Here is a 17593-nt window from a genome sequence, read left to right on the forward strand (position 1 = left end):
TTCCCTCTGAGGCTCTGTGTAAGGATTTAGTGCCTAGTGCCACAAAGTTTACTTCCTGACTGAGGAATAGTACAGGCCTAATGAGAGCGAGGAATTCAAAATGCTAAATCACCACAGTTAGGGCACCACCTGTCTCTGGTGTGCCCTGGTAATTATCTTGCATCACTACATTCTCATTTCTGCCCACCGAGATGATATTAGCATAGAACAGGAATGGCTCTGCATAAGCTAGATGAGGCTTTTGGCTGATTGCATGCCTGTCCTGACCCCCATGTCCAACACTCAACTAGCGGAAGCTCTCCAGATCATAATGAACCCATAGGATGTTTTCTGGCTTCTCACAAATAAACAAAGGGCTCAAATGTTAGACTTTGTATAAATTAGCATTAATGACTTCATTATGTTTCTGGACACTGTTCTGTTCTCACAATCAGCACTTCATTAAGTGGTGTTGGACACTTAATTGAAGTTCCTGTTCTGTTTAAAAGGTAGTTTGACAAGTTGCACAAGTGAACACCTGGCCCCTTTTAGAGCAGACATTACGGATGAATGTTTATGAGCTCTGTGTGTCAACTTAATATGCTTGAACATTAATATTATATAATATATATTATATAATATATATTATATATATATAATATATATATATTATATATTATATATTATATAATATATTATATATATATATATAATATATATCTATATATATCTATTCTATTATTATTATATATATTCTATATTATATTATATATATATATATTCTATCTTTTTATTTCTCTTTCTCTCTCTCTCTCTTCTCTCTCTCTCTTTCTTCTCTCTCTCTCTTCTCTCTCTTCTCTCTCTCTCTCTCTCTCTTCTCTTCTCTTCTCTCTCTCTCTTCTCTCTCTTCTCTTTCTCTCTTCTCTTCTCTCTTTCTCTCTTCTCTTCTCTCTTCTCTCTTCTCTTCTTCTCTTTCTCTCTCTCTCTATCTATTATCTTTCCTCTGTCTATTCTTCTCTCTTATCTTCTCTTTCTCTTCTCTATCTCTCTCTCTATCCTATCTATATATATTATATATATATATATATATATATATTCAGCGTTTTGTAATTGTGTGTGTTCATGCAATACTTCAATGCGTTGTTTCCTCTGAGTATTCTAGCCTTATGCCTAAGGCACAACGAGTTGCTTGAGGACTGACTGAGATTGCAGATTAGATCTAGAGCTGTCTTTGAAATACAAGGTATTTAACTTGTTCCATGATCTTGCAAGTTATGTAAAATAAGCCTGGGTGCTGTATTCACTTCTAAATACCATTACATCATGTATGTCTACACATGTATTGCCTTTGCAATCGAGTATCTATGTATTTTCTCTGCTTCAAAAATTGAAACATGCATGAATAAAGAGCATGAAGTAGATAGGCTTAGGGATTATCATTGAAGATATTTCAGTGCTGACTGCCTTGTTTCACATCCTGCCAATGCTGTTGGCATTAGCTGTCAACATTAGGAAGTTGTCAATCTCAAACCACTGTGAAACAAATCACCTTGTGATGGTGAGACAGCGGAGGAGTGAGGTGCAGATGAGACAGCTGATTATAGGAACACCTGTTATCAGAATGCATTATTTGACAGGATTTATAAATAGTGTAGTAGATGAGTAGCGGTACAGTACAGCACACATGTGTCTAAAAGAAAATGATGGAAATAAAAAAAATAAAGCTTTTAAGGCCTTAAGCAAGAATCAAAAATCAGCTACTGTCTATTTACCGTAACAATTATCTCTCTTTGTTGCAATTTATTACAAAATAAATATAAACATTTCATAACACCACGGACACAGCATGTTGCTGCTGTCTGCAGATTGTTCAGTAGAAAGCAGACACTGTTGGTATCTGTAGCACCAAGACGGCACCAAGACTATTAATATGTGTCTAATATTATTTATCCAGCGTTGACTCTGAATGAATTACCTGGACAGTGTTTTGGCCTCTTTAGTCTTTCCTAGTCCTGAGTTCTGTCAGATGTGCCTCAGGGACTTGGACCTAATAGCCTTTATCGATTCAGGCAATAGCCGTATGAAAACCTACTTTTCCCAGGTCTCATTTTAATGTGGCTTTTGCACCTTTGCCCACCAAACTGTCAATTGGTTTCTGCATCTTTATGAAGCTGTAGGTGTGAGTTAGTTAATGATATCAACACAGTGTGAAGATAAGAACTCAATTATCTGCCTTTGCAACGGCCGTGGGTTCTGGCCCAACATATTAATATTTCTTGATTGAATTGCAGTAAGCTGGAAAAGAAGCTCATAATGCAAATGAAAAAAAGGAACTAGTGTGCAGGGAAGAATTAACGGTGGAGATGAAAAACCTTTTATCTTTTACTGTCTTTTTTCTACGACTATATTATATTTTCCTCAATGCAAATAAAAATGCTTGCAATGTTGCATACATACGGTCATTCATTAGTTCTTCAGTCCTGTCCTTTGCAGTTCAAGCTCTGGCATCAAAAGCTTTCAATTATTGTAAGTCTTCTCAAAAACCTGTGTGAACTAATTGATCCCTGAAGTCCAGATACCATTTTAATATTCAAATCCCTAAACTGTCCTGAGGTTTGTCATATTGTTCATTCACAGTAAAGTTGTGCTTTGAAAAGAGTCTGGGAATAGAAATGCACTACTTTTCAAAGCAAACTTAAAAAGCACTTACTCAGACAGACTAAATGGTAACATTTGTGCTGTGCTGAATACCAGGGGATGGAGACATTGCAGACATTTTCCGGGAACACTGCAAAATAAAAATAACATTTTTAAGCACTCATTTACAGTTGGTCAAAATTAAAGTTTTTATTCAAAAAAGATAGATCTCTGCTATTGCGATAAAATAATAATTGTATCTTTTTTTGGAGAATTCTGCAGAGAAAAATGTAATTTTAATATGACTGAAGGAATATGCTTTATCCTGTCTTCCTTCAAGATATTGGCTCTCTTTTGTTTAAAAACAAAAAAGCCTGACTCCTCCAAGATTGTCATAATTACAAGCCATTGTTAAAAAGACCAAACATTTAGCAGTTTTTTGTTATTGTACCATTTAAATACTCAATATTGCAGAAATGTAAGCAGAGAAGCACAGCATTTCTAATCTAGCTCTATTGCTATATTTCTCTTCCCAACTACAAACGTCTTTGTTTAGCATTCACCTTGTTGTTTCTTTAATCATGAATAATCATGTGGAAAACCTTTAGATCTTCTGAAGGCCATTATCTGCTGCAGTCCACAGTCAGAGCCTGCCTAATAGAGGTGTGTTTCATCACAAGACCCCTGTGCTTCTTGCGAGGCACATACATGATGCACTTTTGATGTGGTTTTCTTTAGAGAAAAATACAAGACTGGCGATAGTAATGACATCGCCTGTAGTCCGCTGCAGACACTGATTGAAGAGTCTATTTTGGCTTCAGGAGTTCTGTCAGTGGGACGCACGCTCCTGAAGCAGGTCACTGTGATCTTTCTGGCGCCCACTGGAGCTCACAAACAGGCCCCCCTCCCATTCCTCCACCACATGTCCTGGTAGAGGGATGTGAGTCCCTAAGGGAGGCTTCTTTCCAGCCAGATGCCAGCCAACGCTGCCTCCTAATGCCGCAGCACCTTCATTAACATACTGACAGACTTGACAAGGATAAGAGAGTTTTATAAAGCAATCCTCATACTATAGAAACTAACAGAATTGCTTCTGTTGAGCCTCAACACTAGTATTACATTTATTTTTCTGATGTTTCCTTTCTAATGTGTCCGCCCTTCCTCTCTGACTGAGATGAGATCAGACCTGAAAATCAATAAAGGGAACATTGTTGTTCGACAGTGATGTGAAACACCCGAATTCATACACGTCTGTAAAAATGAAAGTTGTCAAAGGAGTTTTGGTTGATAAAGTAGCTGTTTTTATCTGCTTTTTATTTTTTTATATATATATATATATATATATATATATATATATATATATATATATATATATATATATATAATACAGTTCTTTAAAAAACAATGCAACAAATACAATCACGTAATGCACGTAAATCTGTATTTAGAGATGTTTGTACCCCTGCGAGTTTGTTAAATTACACACCAAGAACCAAAATGTTCTGACTGATTAGCATTTTTGTCTCGTTCGAACAGGTGTGCAGTGTATCGCAGTGTTGCCAACTAAGAAAGTAAAAGCTTCCCACCCACACAACAGGGTGACTTTTAGCCCCACATTGCTTTGAAGTCGGATTCAAAGCATAAAACACAGAGGTTGGGAAAAGATAAGGGAGTGATTTACCGTATTTTTCAACCATCCAACCACCTTTTTTTTAAGCGAGTGCAAGTTCAGTCTCTTTGTGGTCACCTCAAGTTCACTTTTCATCACAAAGCCAGCCTTGCCTCTCTCATTTTCCAGTGTAAAAAATATGGATTTGCACCAGCAGCACAGTACAGTGTGCGTTTTGATTCAGGATTTGGTAACCGTTAATAAAAGTGTTTAAAGTGATTACTTGAATAGAACTCCACAGATAACGTACCTTTTCTAAATCAAGTTATATAGCTGTGAGTGCTACACACTTGCTTTAACACATTGTCCAGCTCAAATTCTGTGTGTCCATCCAGCCCTGGCATGGTTCTGGTTTATATTCAGTTGAGTGGCTGAGTGCCTCTGTGTCAGGAGGTGAGGACAGTAAGAGGTTTGTCAGGAGGAGCACCCGTAAATAATTTAACTAGTCGGGGAGTAAAGGGTCATGGCTCCTGCCTACATTGTAAGATTCTGAAGGCACTGTCGGGGCTGCGGGCAGCCTGCATACCTAGACTGAGAATTTTTTCTCACCGGCACAAACCCACACATTTCTACATCCAACATTCATGACTGAATTGATCGATCATGTTGGCATGTCTGTCAGGTTGAAGATTTAAATTTGACATCTTCACATTTAAATGTGTGTCTTGAAGCACACTGATGTCGCACAGAAGTGCCATCATGAGAGAAAAAGCTCTTGCAAACTAAATGATGTTCAACATTTTGCATTCTGCATGCTAATGACGCTAAAGTACTGATGTCTCCATTTTCCAAGTAATTACTTTAGATGTACAGATTTAATAAACACACTGCTGGTTTGTTAAAGTGTTGCAGAAAGCCTTTTGAAGGCTATTATTAGAGAGCTATAGTCTACATTAGTGGCATCTGTTTTTCCCATGCTCTCTTGCTACTCTGTGCAGGCTAATAAATCACATAGCAGTCTACAGCATCGTGCCACAGGCGGGGGTATAACAACACCAGTGTTGATACAGACACACCTATGTAGCAAGCTCCAGCTCCCTATGATCTCTTTCATTTCACTCCAAACCTCAACCCTGCAGCACTCAGGCTTACACAGAGGACACTATCAAAGCATCAGGCACAAAAAAAAGAGAGAGATGAACGCAAGCACATATATTTAGGAAATGCTGCAGTGTTCAGAGCTGTGGCAAATTGGTATTGTTACAGTTCCTCCTTTTAGTCTGCTCTGCTTCACGGTGCCGCTGCATTACCCTGATGTACTTTGATGGTGAAAAAGAAAGGATGAGGCGAGGATTAGTCTAATGCCACTAATTAACAAAAGACGGAGGAGAGGAACATACTATCTGGTGCTGGATGTCATGCGGCCCTTCAGCACCTCAGCTGCTGTTAATTACCTCTGGCGTTTCACTATCTCTCCCAGGAATGGACAGGGCTTGCATCTCTTGCGCTGCTGCCTGCATGGTCATTAGAAAGAATAGACTTAGACCAACCAACTGGTAGCACGTGCTGTTTTTCCAGTTGGCTGTCAGGATTAAGGAGCGTCAGTCCTATGGTGACCCGTTTTAAGGGGGAGGAGGGTCTCTAATGGTTATTCTTCCTCGACATTTCAGATTTTATTCAAATCCTAATAATAATATACCGGCGAGTTATGTGAAGTAATTCTGACAGAAACTCTCCACATGTTTTCATTATTCCCAAGTTCACTATTTTAGTGCCAGGCATGACAATTAGTCTGTCTCTTATCAACGTCCCTCACATTTATTAAATGGACCATCTATCAAATGTTTGATATCCAATTAAGATAGTAACTTTATGGGACTTCCCAGATGAATAGTGTTAAGAAGTGCAGCCTTTCCACTGTACATTAAATGGAAACAGCTGCAGCACACTTGTGTATTGTCCAGCAGAGCTATTTTAAGTCCTGCTATGCAGTTGTTCCGCTATGCTGGTGACTCTAATGCTACTTCTCCTCTCCTGCTGTTGACCAAATGGAACTATTCACCGATAAACATTTCCTCCATGTATCCCAAACAACAACGCTACTATTTTCAAAAGCCAAAGACAACCGCTTGTATAGATCAGCAAAGAATACATTCCTGGCGTAAGTTTCTATGACAATAATGTGAGCACAATTAGGATTCAGTGTGTATCTCTCTAATCATATGTTGCTTTCAGCCGGATGTAAATGACCAGTAGCTGTTAAAAACTAAAGTCGAGACTTTAAAATAGAGTGCCTGTGTTAATTGGTGGTTGAGGTATTTGCATATGTTTCTTAGCCTTATCTTTTGTGCCAAACACAGAAACATCTTACTTTCAATAATTAGTGCAAAACTTTCCACCTTCAGAAGTTTCCTTTGAAAGTGTAACACAGCCTTGGCAGTGCCATGCCAGTGTTACACAGCTTTGACTCATATTTCTGTGACAATGAATTCTCTGCATGCTGACCTCCAGAGAATACCGTGTGGCCAGAGGGTCTAATCCAGTTACAATGTGTGCACCAACCATACTTTATCACAGGCAACAGTATCTACCTCTCCTCAGGCTGCGAGACCACACTCTTGAGAAAAGATACCTCCGAGCTTTACTGTAGTCTTGGATCACATTGTCCTAATCCATTCCAAAGCGTAACCACTACATCCTAGGAAAACAAAACTTGCCCTTGGCCAGGGCTTAGGGGTAGCTCACACCTGTCTTCTTGGTATGGCTTCGGTTCTTGCATGTTCCCAGAAGGGAGAACTAAATAAACAAAAGACACAGTTTTTCTCCGTGAATCTCCCAGTCTCCCAGAGTAGATTTGTCTTTCTTGTCCCCTGTGAGAACGGAATCCAATGTTGATTATTTTACCAAGGTTGTTCTAAACTATATACGGTAGTATGTCATCTGCCACTCAGTGATTTTGATCATCTATAACAGGGCATGAAAGTGTTAAACAGACATGTGATACTAAATGAAAAAGCCTTTCACCTTAATCTGCTGCTGCAGAAAAGGCATGTCTGACCACCAGTGTGGGTGTTTAATCTCCAAAACTGATAAGATTCATGACCTCAGCTTTTTATATATATTTAAATTAAACATAATATTATGCTTAGTCTTGTTGTCCTTGTTTATTTCATAAATTTTAAAACCCCAAACATATAATATAATGCAGCTGAATAAATACAACTTATATAATGTCACTGGTCCTGTATTTCTGAACTGCTTGGGACATTTTCATTGACCACACTTCAACATATTGATTTTATTTTTTTTTTGCTGTTGCCAGTGAAACGCAGAAATCCGAGTGCATGGATTTCCCAGTCACTATTTAAAACCAAGGCTGGTGTCAGGTGACAGGAAACAATTGGAAATATAAGGCAAAAAGTCTGATTAGTCCTCCATCTGTGTTCAATTTAACGCTTATCACAGTGGAGGTTGATCTTCGTGTCTGTGCAGGCCAGACGTTGTTGGGTAGATGGCACTCAATCACATGGGCTCATTTTGGGATTTGTTTTTCCTCCCTCGGGCATCTGGTGCCAATTTTCAGAAGGGTTTGAACATAATTGGGTCTGGAATGTGGATCATCATTCAGTGCACTTCTCTGGCCAGTTGCGTCCTAAAGAAACAGCCTGTACAGTAAATACTGAAATATGTTCCTCCTGAGCTTGTTGAAAAAGTTCCTATCATGTTCAGTGCGCTTCACACATTCTCCTAATAACCACTCACAGCCCACCTTTCTTTGCTTTTGCTTTTTTATAGTGTTGTGAGAAAACAAATGACCATATCAGGAGAAAAACTCTCCTCCACATTCTTCTTCAGTGTCACTAATGTCTGTCTTTTTCCTTTTTTCTTTTTTTCATGCTGCCACCCATTTGGCCCCAATCACTTGTGTCTGGTAACACCTTTCAGGTAAGTCATGCACCAGCTGTAGTGTTTCGGTCTGTTACTGGGTATTTTATTTCACATGGAAATAATTTGAGGAACAGCTCATATCCTCTAGCTGTCTTTAGTAGGTTGACGCAATCACTTCTGTTGCCTCCTTGTGGCTCCTTTTTATTGATCGCGTGTCCACATGATTCCCTGCTCTGCACTCAGAAATTACCTGTGCTAGAAGATACAGATAAATTAAAGGCCAGGCTTTTTAAGGTAATGCAATTGCAGAGGAAAAGAGCGGCTGGGAATCTGAAAGAGTCATCTTCTCTTTTCTCTCTTCTCCTCTCCTCTGCTCCAGTGAAGTTGTGTAATTAGATTGTCATAGCACAGACTGCTCTCGGCTTGCTGCTGTTTTATATTCAGATGATTCAAATGATTTGTCTCATGATTTCATTGTCACTGTTTACTTGACTTTGACTGTGTTGATGTGACAGTGTTGAGGCTCAGGAGGTAAGAAAGGCTTAGGGGAAGTGCAAATCAGAGAGAAATAAACAGTGTTTACACCAGAGTGCTCCTGATGAATAATTAGTCCTTTTTGTGTTCTTGGAAGATAATCCAATTAGAGTATCCAATAATGACTAACTCTCTGTATATTAATCAGTCGCTGACACAATGACACTCCTATAGTTAAATTGATCGCCAGTGTGACTCATAACATATCACTGTGACCTGAAGGATTGTGCAAGAACTCTCTGCAAGAAGTATGAGTCAATTGTTGTTATTTTGTGTCTGCTCAACTAAATGTCCTTACTTGTACATGCATGTCCGTCTAATATTATTTTGGAAGAGCATCAGAAGAACACGATTCTCCAGGGAAAGGTCAGAAATAGAATGTATGGGATGTAAATATCGTGGGAATTATCTTTTCTCAATGTTTAAACATCCCACTGTCCAAAGCCCAAACTTCCAGTTCCATTCCCACATTGAATTACTGCTGACAGTACTTACAGAAAAGTCCTGTGTAAAGTGTTCTGGCTGCTGTACAAGCGTGTTTACTAAAGCCTGGCCAGATCTGTGCTGTGGTCCAGAGGAGTGGGCCAAAACCAACAGATGGGTAGAGCAGAGGAAACGCTGCTGCAGTGTTTGTCCCGAGCACCATGCCGAGCGGGTGTCCCTCCTCAGAGACTGACCACTTGGCCCTACATCCACTGGGCTGATGCCAGGAGAGACGGAGAAAGGGGGAAGTGAGATGAGAGGGGACCTCAGATAAGTTTAATAACAATGAGGAAAACTATTCTAACTGTCCATACCTGCAAAACTTTGCAGAGGTATGCACAGACACACAGACATATTCAATCAAACACTCGTCAGATGTGGCTGATGTCATGATGCAGCCTCTGAAGTACAGTCTTTTTGGTTTGCCTCATTCTTGTTCCATCTACCACAGCCTATTGTTAGCCAAAGTCTGCAGGTCGTTTGTTGAGCCAGGGGCATGCTGTCCTCTCAGCGTGTGGGTGGAAGTAGTGCAAGGGGAGTGCTAATGCTTAATATGAGCTGCCTCCCTTCTCCCTGTAAACAGGATATAATATCTGCTCTTCATTAATGATGCAGGGCCTAGCCCCACGCAGCAGAATGCATTAGAGCTTTAATCAGCAGATATGATTGCTTTGTACTCCGTCTGACTGCACTACGGGGCCTCGTGGGGGTTTGGTGGCGGTTTATGACAACTAGCTGTCGACAGAAGAAAAGAGAAATGAAAAGAAATAAAAAGGTTTAATGATATTCAATCCGACAGCGCCTTAGAATGGTTTTAAAGGGATGCAGAGAATATAATCTTGTTTTTTTTTTTCTTCCCATAACTTTTGGATTTGGAGGCAGGGGTGTGGAGAATTGCTTAGTCAGGACTAGCATCTGTTTATTCCCTCCACTGTTAGGTGTTCTACTAGTGTGGCCTGAGAAACCAGGATGCATTCGAAAAGCAATAAAAACATGACAGAAAGAGTGAGAGGACCCTTAGTGACGCCCTCAAAACCTCTTCCCAACTTCTTCCAAGTGGCTCTGCTTGATTTTCAAACCATATTTAATTCTTTTTCTTTTTCTTTTTCATGCCAAAATAACCAAACGCAAACATTTCTCATCAGCTCCCAGGGACCAGCCTTGTCACTAATTAGAGACGGTTTCTGGGATGTTAAGAATCCAACAGGGGACTGGATACTTTCCCCTTTGGGACTCATCTGGTTCCCACTGTTATTCTTGTATGGCATGCACACTGGAGGATGACTTTGATGTGTTTTTCTCTGGCCAAAATGTGCTCCAGCTGTCTGTCTTTGCTGCATACATTATACACTTTCCATAGCATATGTTCTCTCTCCATCATTTGGAACATGACTATTCCTTGTTATAAGGTTTGACTTCAGTTTCCAGATCTCCTTTTTCTGTGAAAAGGTGATAAAATGCAATGTGTAAAGAAACTCCGGCCCCTAGGCACCCGTATGTCTCTATAGCACATCATCACCCAACACCTCATGTGGTTGTTTTATTGTCTGCTCGGTAACTGCAGAGGTATCTGTCACAGTTAACTTCCCAAGTGTTCTCTGAAACAAGGAAATCAACGTTACACTAGGTTTAAGTGGATCTATTTTGAACTGCAATTTATTCTGGTGTTTTCACTATGTGACTGTATTATCTTGCTATAATTGGGTTGTACAAACAAACCACCAACTATTGCATAAGTTGCTCTCTCTATTCCTGCTGATTTAGAAATGTTAAATCCCAAATTCCAGCTAACGCAGGAAATGACTTTTAAGATATCCTCTAACAGCTCCAGTGATGATGGGTGTAAGTGTTTTAGTACAGGTTAAATGTTGAACTGGTTGTGTACACATACACACATGACGCTTGCTCTGCTCAAGTGGTCCAAGTGTTTTTTTTATGACCTGTGGTTACACAAGTGTCTGTCGTTTGCAATACATTTTTGGATTCACTTGCAATGGTAGTTTTGGCTTATGTGACGGAATCTGCCATCTGCTGAATGTGCGGGGATACTCTCATCCTCATCATTCTTGAATCCCAGTCAAGGTTGATTCATGCAGGTGTTTGGGTTCACTTTTGTCCTGGGGTGAAAGAAACCCTGCTGAAACACTGCACTGAGTGAGAATCTACCTGGCCAGACTGGGGACTAGAGCTCCGGTCTAAGGTGAAGGATCAGAGCTGCCAAGCGCTTGAGCTTGTGCACCTCATGTCTGTCTTAACACAGATCAACCTCGCCTTAACCCTGTCAGTACATCTCCACCTTCCTTCATATTGTCTGGTACACCCACCTCTTCTTTTAAACCCATTTAGTGGAAACCCATTTCTATGAATTCAAAGGATTTGTAGATTATAGAATTCTGAGCCCATATGATGTAACTATTACATGTCTATTGATTCTCAGTCACGGGTGGAATAACATGTAATACAATCTCTGTTCTGTACTCTGAATAAAAGTTCATGAGGCTTGTATCATGACTGTGGCTATTGATGTATCACACTCTTTATTTATATACTGTGAAGTTATTACTAAACTAGGCAGTACAGAAAAAGGTGCCATTTGAGATGCAGTTATTAAAGTTGTTTGTATATAACATGTCACTTTTATTTCAAGAATGCACCTATAACAATCACATTATGACGAAGTAAAGAAAAAGTAAGCTTGAAACTCCTTTTAGTTATTTTAATCAGTGGAGGATATGTACACTAACTGCTAGTGGAGACACAAAATGCATGTTCAAATGGGAGAACTTAAAGTGCATTATTATTAAAACTCAGTTTTGATACACTGTTATATTTTAAAATCAGACGCTGAAGGGAAGTCTTAGCCATTTTACAGCAGAGGGATTCTCACTAACATCCATCATCTGTAAAGGGACTTAGTATCAGCTGGAGATATGACTGTCCAGAGGGTGTGATTGTGTATGTGTTTAATGTGGAGCTATTAGATGGCTCACAGTGTATAATTTCAATCAGCTTTGTAAACTGAGACAATGTGTTTTACATCTGTCGCTCCATCAGGACTTCTCACCTACTGTAGATAACAATATTTATCATGAGCATACTTCCGTGCTGACAGCTGAAGGTGTTGCAGGTGCAGCGCTTCTGTAGTTTTTCAAAACTTTTTTAAACCCTGTTACATCCTATGTCATTTTCTTACTCTATATAGCATCATTGGAAGGCATTCACAAGAAAAAAGACTTTGTACCCACCCCTACCTGATACATTTGGGATAAGGTACAGGATGTCCTTTCCTCGATGTCTTTTAGGATGAAAATGATCCGGAGTGGCTTTTTTGATTCAGTGCACAAGTCTTAATCCATGTCGAGACGCTGTATAGGTCAACGCTGATGTACCTTTCTCTATTGTGGAGGACATGCTGCTTATTAAGATATCACCCACAGGTGAGGTAATAGCCCCTCAAGGCTCCCCTCTTAAACTTCCTGCTGTCAAGCCCATGGCTTTAATGGCATTTCTCGACAAGATTCATAAAACACCTAAGAAGTTTTTTCTTTTTCATTGGAGCCATCATTTTGTAGTGTCTTGACCTCACAGGCGGTTGTCCTTTTTAGGTGGACGCTGCAGGTGTAGGGTAAAAGTTAAGTGCAATAATGACTTATACACTACCTCAAGGCTGAATTAATTCCAGTCATACACTTAGTGCATTGACTTAGCTCAGTGATGTCAGTTAGCTCTTTGCAGAGGTGGCAATTTGCCTGACAACATACCACCGTGTTTGTTTAAGAGCTCATCAGGGATTATTGGCTGACAGTGGAAATCATCAGCCTGCTGTGGAAATTGCCTAAATGGATTTTGTGCATTAGCCATCATGAGGGATTTATGCAGTTGATATTTGATGGGTATGGTCAACATAATTGCAACTAAAGGGTTATTCTTTCTTATAAGAGAGCTGCCTGCAAGAGCTCAGATAACAGTTAACATGGAAATCCCTCACTTGTCCATGCTCCTATCTTCCTAGTGTGTTTGTTTTTGTGTCCAGGCAGTCGTATTGTCTTTTTGCAGGCAGGGATGGGCTGATACTGTTTGTTGTCATGAAAGGATCTTATTAGTTGTGACAGCGTGGGTCTGTCTATGTATGTGATGGTGATTTGGCCCGGGGAGGCTACAGTGTGCTGACTGCCCATGCCGTCATTATTGTAGCACCACCGGCCTCTTTGTTAGATATTGGTCCATCCTGAATGGGATGTGACACTTTCCAGTGAGGAAAAGAAGAAAGGTGTGACACCTGCCTCCCACACATTATCCAGAATGGTGCAAGTGTGGCTCAAACTGTTTCCTGCCACAGGTAGAAGTCAGATGCTGTTGAAGGCTGTAACACTGAAATATAGTTCATTGTATGTGCCTGTGGCATCTTCTTGCACCCTGCCAATCTAACTGAAGAAAACACGTTCTTAAATAGTGTTTGGTGCTTCAATTGCATGTGTCACTAATAACAGACTTTCTATGAGTGGGTGCAGGGCCAGCTAGCACCCTGCCCTCCCTGTAATTCGCCTGCAGAGGCCCATCAGAGCTGACTCCTTCCATCATGGCGGCAAAAGTTTGACTGACAGGGAGATATACTGATGTGGAGGTATAGCCAGAATAAACAGACGCAGCTAACTGAACACTTGAAAGCATACAGGGCTTTCCTGCCCTCTGGACATGGCTGTTTCCACATACAAATGAATGAATGTCAATCATGCAATTTGAAAATCCCCGGCGTCAAAAAATGCCTTTGGAGCCTGCCTTCCTGTTTACTGTAACGCAAGCACACAGGAGCTCACTATCTCCGTATTGCTATGATAAACACACACACACACACACACACACACACACACACACACACACACACACACACAAAGAGTATTGTTCAGTGCAGTATTTTATTTATTTGTGTTTATGAGACTCCACTGTCTTCCTGAATGCTAAATGTAGATAAGCTAATTTTGCTGAGCCGATTATCAGCTTCAGAAACAAGTGGGCAGACCACAGCGTACATTCAAACAGAGAATAAATTGAAAGAGCAGAAGAGAGGGGAAGAGGACTGTTTAGTTCCCCTCCTACGTAGTTGGAAATGGATCTCAGCAGTGGCATTTCTCTCCAGCTCAGTCCTGAGATTCCCCGGCTTAAAGAGACGCTGCTGTTTGCCACACTAAATGCCCAGTAATTCATTTGTCCTGTAACTCAATAGGAACGCAGCAGATATGATGGCTTTTAGAGAATTTCAAAGTAAACAAAAGGAAAGTCCTCTCTCTGTGGGGATTTGGGTGGTAACTTCAGCTGCTTGGATCAACAGTCAGTTCTACATACTTTATGCTACCGGTGAGGTACTCTGTTTATGAATGTGAACCATTAGACTGTTGTTGTTGAGCTAATGCTTTTGTATACAGTACAATCTCCAGTGTGTGGAGTCTAAGACTTGTAAGGCAGCGCCAGAATATTTGCCCTAACTCACTTTATTAGATTATGCAGGCTTTACATTGACTGTTTTCATAGTCTGTAAAGAGGCTTCGGTGCTCCTGGATTTGTGTCAGCTTCTCTGCCATTAAGCCTATCTTTGCGCTGCTCCTCCTGAACTTTGCGCTGGAGTTTTTCTTATATTAAGTATTGTAATATAATATTTTCTGGAGGTCATCATGCTCTTCAACTACTTTTGCAGAGTATGTATTCATATCTATGCAGCATGGACACAAATATGACTCACAATGGCTATGCTCGCCTGTTTTCTTGTCATAGCAAGGGTACGCCTGACGACGACTTTATTCCGGGGACATTTACATTAGTAAATAGCACAAAACTGACAGGCTCTACTATAAATGAGCGAGTATGCTGTCCTATCAAACGGCGGGACGGCTACTGGTGGGGAAATGGGACGTGTTAGGGGCATATGAACTGTATATGCCTGCTGACAATGATGAATGTTGGCTCCAAAATACAGTACAAGTGATTTCCCCCGCTTTATTTATTTATTTGCTTAAATTGGGGCCCATTTTTTGACCAATCTGATTAGGAGGCTACCATATGGGGGAAGGTAAGGAGGAGAGAACGCTGCAGCAAAGGACACTCACCCCATGTGATACGTCTTTTACAAATGGATATTGGCTTCCATCAGAGTGCCTCCAACAGCACTGGTGAAGTGTAAACAGTGACCCTCTGCACCACCTGGCAAACTCCTCCAGAGTTATTACACGGAAGATATAGAGTGAGAAGACACTGTGCTTAACTGGCTCGCAGTGATCAGAATAATAACTAAATGCAGAGATGCTCTTTTTGTTCACATGAAAGGACATTACTATACATCCAACAACATTATCACACAAATCTACATCTTAAACATTATAGACAGTACGATCATTAAATAGTGTTGAGATACAGACTTCTCCCCAGCAAACGCAGTCCTACTGTGGTGTACACTACAATTAAAGTGAAGGTTGTCCCAGCCTTTTCTTCCAGTTGTGCTCATGCAGGGGGCATCAATAGGAACCGCATACATTTTAGGAGCCGTAGCACAAAACCTGTAAAGATGCCTCTTTACTTCATAAAAGTGTTTTATCGGCCCTGATGTTTTAATGGTGTTTACAAGGTTCTGATTAACGCAAACCTTTTTGTCAGAGACACATGACCGGTGCTTCTGAGCCTTCGCAGTCTCGCACTCAACTTTCTTCAAACGTGTTTTATGCCTTGATAAAACATGCCAATTATTCACATATTGCGCAGTCTGAGATGGTTTGCAGCCAAGTCGGAGCAGTGAGGAAGCGGCGTTATGGTAAGGTGGGGGTGTGATGAATTAAAATATGTTCTTCCAAAATACATTCTCATTTGTTCTCCATGGAGACGAGTTATTTGCTTGTTAAACTGACGGCAAAAAGGTTTCAGTCTCCCATTGGAATACCATACATACTGTAATGTATGTTTGTAAGGTAGTAATTATTTGTAACTAGATTTATTTTCTTTGTTTTTTTTTATCTAACATGCTTAGCTTTGAGATGTATTACATACATGTGAATCTAAGAGGGGGGGGGGGGGGGGGGGTCATCATCTTGATCTACAATTTACTAGAGCTGCACAGTTACTGTAAATGTGTCCAGGCTTCCCTTAAATATCATTGTCGATTATTAATAAGCGATTATTACGCAACAAACTTTGTGACTAGCCATAAAAGAGCCTGAAGAGTCGACGTACTGATTTGATGTGAAAAAGATTGATTGATTTAAAGATTTTCCCATTTTAAGCCAGTCTTATTCATAAGTTTCATCAGACACCATTTGTGAAGTGAAAGCACTTTTCTGTCAGTTTAAATTGCAGTTGTCAAAGATGAATGAATAATCATGATAAATGATCTATGTGTTGAGCTAAAATAATTGTGGTTATTATTTTACCCACATCTATGCAGCCTCATGTTAATTTTGATATTCTTCTTGGGGCCAAGCTAATTGCTTGCTGACCATGCATTTTCTGATGCTATAGCAATGGAGCGTATGCACATGATGTGGATGAACACATACAAGCATCCTCAATTGAGCATACGTAAGGGAATAAAAACTAGAAAACTCTGCTAAAATGGTGAAGATCTCTCAAACCTGACCACAGATATATCCTCTGACTTAGTCAGGCAGAACAATCCTGCTTTGAAATCAGGTCATGTGTGTTTATGCTGCCTTCAGGCTTTGTTTTATGTTACTTCCTCTGTGTCCAGCTGCTCATATTGTCCCAGTCACTGTCTATTTTACCTTCATGGCATTTTTACATCTATAGACCACTGACTGTCCAGTGTGTCCTGCTGTTTAATTTGTTGCCCTTAACTTTTTCAGGATATAAATTCCTCCCAGTTTTCTTGATTTATTCTAGGCAGGGGTTAAGTAGGGTAGCAAAGTTGTTGATTCACATGAAGAAGGAAATTCATACCCTGTAGATTGCAAGAATATATATGATATTGATGTTTATCAACCACCAGTGTTGTCGTACTCAAGATCGGTGTTGCTCTCAAGACCACCTTTTGAGGGTCTCGGTCACATGTCGGAATAGACATGTATTATTATTTTACCTTGTCTCGGTCACAGAGAAAAAAGGTCTTGGGATTATATTTGAAGACCACAACTGCAGGGATATTAATTGCCTGTGCATTGTCTGATTTATTTGACATTATTACTGTGATTGGATGTAAGACTTCCTGCTTGAAAATGCAACCAATAGCGTGACTCATAAAACATGGAAAAGGAGCATTTAATATGATGGTTCTCAATTAAAAAAATTATTTAATGTCAGCTTCTGATTTATTTGGAATGTGTATCGTTCAGATCAATTTGAGTTATGCCTATGGTTTGTATGTTCCACATTTCTTTGTGTGTTATGCAGTGTTGGACTCGCACATGTCTGTGCTTGGCGCACTTGGCTGTCAGGCACTGCGATAATGTGTTGTGCTGCTCTGAG

The 17593-nt window shown here is 40.1% G+C and overlaps 1 protein-coding gene across 1 annotated transcript in view; it reads left to right on the top strand.

Annotated features, from left to right (window-relative positions):
* Positions 1-17593, top strand: part of macrod2 (mono-ADP ribosylhydrolase 2) — a 367748-nt gene that overhangs the window by 231511 nt on the left and 118644 nt on the right. The gene's annotated exons all lie outside the window — the stretch shown is intronic.

This window comes from Cottoperca gobio, chromosome 15 (genome assembly GCF_900634415.1).
Source record: "Cottoperca gobio chromosome 15, fCotGob3.1, whole genome shotgun sequence".
Classification (NCBI taxonomy): domain Eukaryota; kingdom Metazoa; phylum Chordata; class Actinopteri; order Perciformes; family Bovichtidae; genus Cottoperca; species Cottoperca gobio.